Source organism: Heterocephalus glaber, unplaced genomic scaffold (genome assembly GCF_053883595.1).
Source record: "Heterocephalus glaber isolate CG9 unplaced genomic scaffold, H.glaber_assembly_v1.0 deba00001613, whole genome shotgun sequence".
In the NCBI taxonomy this organism is placed as follows: Eukaryota; Metazoa; Chordata; class Mammalia; order Rodentia; family Bathyergidae; genus Heterocephalus; species Heterocephalus glaber.
The window spans coordinates 14,727,995-14,732,308 of NW_028258384.1; the positions used below are offsets into that span (position 1 = coordinate 14,727,995).

Below are 4,314 nucleotides of genomic sequence, written 5' to 3' on the forward strand. Positions count from 1 at the left end.
CATATTTATTAAGTTTCTTAGTTGTTCTTTGCCATGAAAGTATCTAATTTACACAACAATTTTGAAAGATAATTTTTGCAGGATACAACAGTCTAGGTTGGAAGTTATTTTATTTTAGGGCTTGAAATACTTCATTCCTTGACTTGAGTGTTTGTGGTGAGAAGTCTGCTGTGATTCTTCTGATGGGCTTTCCTTTGTATGTGATTTATTTCTTTTCTCTAACTGCTTGTAGGATTTTGTTCTTCTGTTGGGTTTCTGGGATCTTGACTATATGTCTAGGTGTAGATTTTTTGATCATGGCTAGTTGGAGTTCTATATGCCTCACTTATCTGTATGTCAAGTTCTTTTCCTCTGCCTGGAAATTTTCCATGATTACTTCTGTGAACAGTTTTTTTATGTCAATTGTACTTTTTCCTGTTTTTTCGTGGACTCCTATCAGTCTTATGTTATTCTTCTTTGTATCATCTAGCAGCTGCTGGATTGTTTTCTCATGGTCCCTTACTATTTTTAAGAAATCTATTTTCTTATGGTCACTAACTGCAATCCTGCATTTTATATCTGATATTCTATCTTCACATTGGCTCTGTCTGCTGTGAATACTTTCAGTGGAGTTTTTAATCTTCTGGATATCTGTTTGAATATGACTCATGGATTCCATTTTTTTCCTATGTTGGGTGTTCATGATTTCTATTTCTTTCCTATGCTGGGCATTCATGGCTTTTATCATAGTCCTGAGCTCATCTATTTTTTTTAATCTGTTTCTGTTCTAGAGTCTCTAATAATGTCTTTCATTCTGATCACCATCTCTGTATTTATCTGGGAAATTATTTCTGTTTTGAATTTTTCTAGAGCCTCATTCATATGTTTTGTTACTTCCTGAACTATCAGTTCAGAGTGTTCAGGTGGTCGATTATCAGATTTTTCTACCTTGTGTTCCCCAGCATTTGCCTTTGGTGAGCTGGAAGTCTGGGTTTGCACCTTGCTTAGGTGTCTTCTCATTTCTCATTTTGTTGTTGGTGCTGTTCTTCGGTTTAATTCCTGGGCTGAAACTTCAATATTGCTTACTGTGAGTATCTTTATTACTTATGTTTAGAGCTCTTACGGAGCAATTGCTTCTCAAAGATATCTTCCAGGTATAGCTGATCTTTTTAGGCTTTGAACCTCTAATGACTCTTAGGCAATCCTGTTTCAATTTTTTTCATTTTCTCATATTAATTCCATTCCCTTCTTTCCTTTTCCCTACCCCTCCCACTTCCCCTACCACTTTGCCCCTTTACTTCCTATTTCACATTATACATTATATATTTTCAACCTTATTTACACTTTTAGTTTCTCACACCAGAGAAACTATTCAGTATTTACATGTGCCCTATTTATTTCACTTAAGTGTATGTCCTCAATGTGCATCCATTTAACTATAGATGTCTCTAGTTTCTCATTATTTATCTTGAGTAGTACTCCATTTTATTTTTTAAAAATCACATTTCCTTTATCCAGTCTCTAGTTGATGAGCAACTGGGATGTTTCCAAGTTTTAGCTATCACAAACTGTGCACTATGAACATAGGTGGAGCTCCAATTTTATTGGTACTCCATTTCTGGGAAAGCTTTTCAAATGGGCTTTTTTTCTCTTGATTTTCAGTATAAACCCAGCTAAAAGCCCCTTGCAATACAAACCCACCTGTAGTGCTATTGTAATCCAGTTACCTTCAGAAAATCCTGCCTCTGAGCATATGAGACTTTGGTGTGACACCCAGATATAAAACACAACAACAATTTTTGGGGCAAATGAAAGTATAGACACAGCATACCAAAACCAGTGGAATTTAAAAAAGGTATTAAGAAGAATGTTTATTAATCAATAACTACATCAAAAAAACCTGAAAAATGAGAACAACAAAAATAAAAATCATCAATTGGTGCATCTCAAGAGGATAAAATATAAAAAAGAAATTAAACACAAAATTAGTAGAATTAAAAATTTAAAGACAGATATAAATGAGGTAAACACTAAAAATAATGAACATATCAATTAAACAGATGCAGTTCTTCAGAAAGGTGAAAGATTGGCAAACTTTTAACTTGACCATGATAAAGATATAGAAGATTCAAATGAATAAAATGAGAGAGTAGAAAGAGGCATTAAAATGACACAGAAAACCAAAATCTTATTAGATATTATCATATCAACTATATGCCAGGAAATTTAATAATTTAAAAGAAAGAGTTGAATTTTTAGACACATACACTCTAATAAGATTGGATCATAAAGAAATAGAAAACCAAAAGAAAAACATACATACTGATAAGATTGTATTATTAACACAATTCTCCTTTCAAAGACCAAGATGAGAAGGTATAAATGCTGAATTTTAAAAATAATTAAAAGAATTTATATCAATTTTCTTTAAATAATTAAAATATTGAAAAGCAAGGAATTATTTCAAACATATTCCATGATGCTATATGAGATTGATTTCAAAACAGATAAAGACACAAATAATAAATAAAACTATAGGTTCATCTTTTTAAAAACAGATGCTAGCAGCAGCACCTACCTGCCTGGTGGGATCGCTGTGAGGTGTTAGCTCTGAGTGGATTTTGCAAAGTGTAGACCTTCTGGAGAAGAAAACATGGGCTAGAGGTGGTGTTGTCACCAATGGCAACTGAATAGAAAGACTGAAGCAGAGAAAAAGCAAATGGAATGTTCAAGCATTCCAAAATTTCCCTTGGATTAAAAGCCAGAGAGAGTGTGAGCTGACTCAGGGATGCCTCACCAGGAATGTCAGATTGTTCATTCTATTGTAAAATGTATTTACTGCAGACCAGAATTTCAACAAGAGAGAAAAACTAACACAATTTGTAAGAAGTGTGTTCAAAACGTGAATCAGTTTGGGGCATCTAAGCCTTGTTAATGACATAATTGCAGTGCTTATTGGTACCAACTGTATTTCACAAATTCATAACAAAAGTATAAATGACATGTGAACAGTGTAAACAAAGTGTGCTTTTGATCAGAAAGAGGAAGGAAGAAGAAAGTTTAATGGAAAATTATTGTGATGGCTTTGTAGTTTTTTATACAAGAGAGTTTTACATAAGACAAAAGAACAAAGGAAGAGTCTGAGCTCTTGGCATTCGAACTCTTCATCATTGTCTTTTACTGAGAAAGACAAGCATCATTCAAAACATCATCACCACCATCAAAATCATCACCATTGTCACAACATCATAAAATCACCAATCTAAGTCAAGAACAAGAGCAGGGACTGTGGAAACAGAGCCATAAATCCACTGTAGCAATTCAGAATGCAATTCCAAAGAAAAAGCCCTAAATGGAATCTTAGCCACCTAATGGATATAGTACCTTTAAAAATCAGTCAACAGATAGTAGGGGAACAGAGTGTTTTGCCCTTATAAGTCAACTAAGAAGTGATGTCACTTAAATGGCTCTTACAACAAAGAGACCAGACCATTTTAGAAAAAGATAAAAATTTAACTGTGCTATAGGCAGACTTCCAGTGCCAAGAGTCAAATTTGAGAACAAAGATGAACAGTATGGAAAAAGCTCACAAAGAAACTTTGGAATAGCTTCAAACTAAATGCAGGGTACTATTCAAGCAGGTTGCAGCAGCATCAAAGCGTAAAAAAGTTTGACAAAAGTGGAGGCATACTAACATCTCCTTGAAAAAGTTATTTGTTAAATGTTTCTGTTTAAAATGTAAATTTGGAGGAACATTTCTGCTAAGCCCTTAAATTCTGTGTAGTGAAAAAATATTTTTGTGCATCAAATAAATTGGCATGTTTCCAATTCACATTTGTAACTGATATATAGCATTTTTAAATTGTAAAACATTCAAATGAAACTTCAACCAGTTTGAAGTAACTTATTAATTATTTGTTATCCACAAACTTTTTTGAGAGTAATAGTATTAAACAGTTGTAAAGGGTGCAGAGTAGTGTTTTTTGTAAAATGCAGTACGCAATAGTGGAGTAGGTATGTGTTTAAGAAGTCAAAGCAGGAGAGTTTTGGGGGTTGTTTGTTTAACACTATTCTAGATTCAGATAAAAAGTTTTTAATTAGAAATACAGAACTTTTAAATAAGGCAAATGGTTAACACTGGTATTTTGGAATTGTATTTTTATTTTGCATCCACTTGAATTTAGGAGAGACTCATGGTGCTTTTATTAAATGAACTCCAGAGTACATGTAAAAATGATTTAAAAGTTACATGATTAACATGAGTCAGTAATCTAGCATTTTCATTATCTAAGTAAACATTTATGTATACCATACTTAGTTTATAAATTTAATGCA

The 4,314-nt window shown here is 33.0% G+C and overlaps 1 pseudogene; it reads left to right on the forward strand.

The window, feature by feature from the left end:
- Positions 1-2,767: 2,767 nt before the first annotated feature.
- Positions 2,768-3,684, forward strand: LOC101705903 (protein FAM76B pseudogene; annotated as a pseudogene).
- The last annotated feature ends 630 nt before the right edge of the window (positions 3,685-4,314 follow it).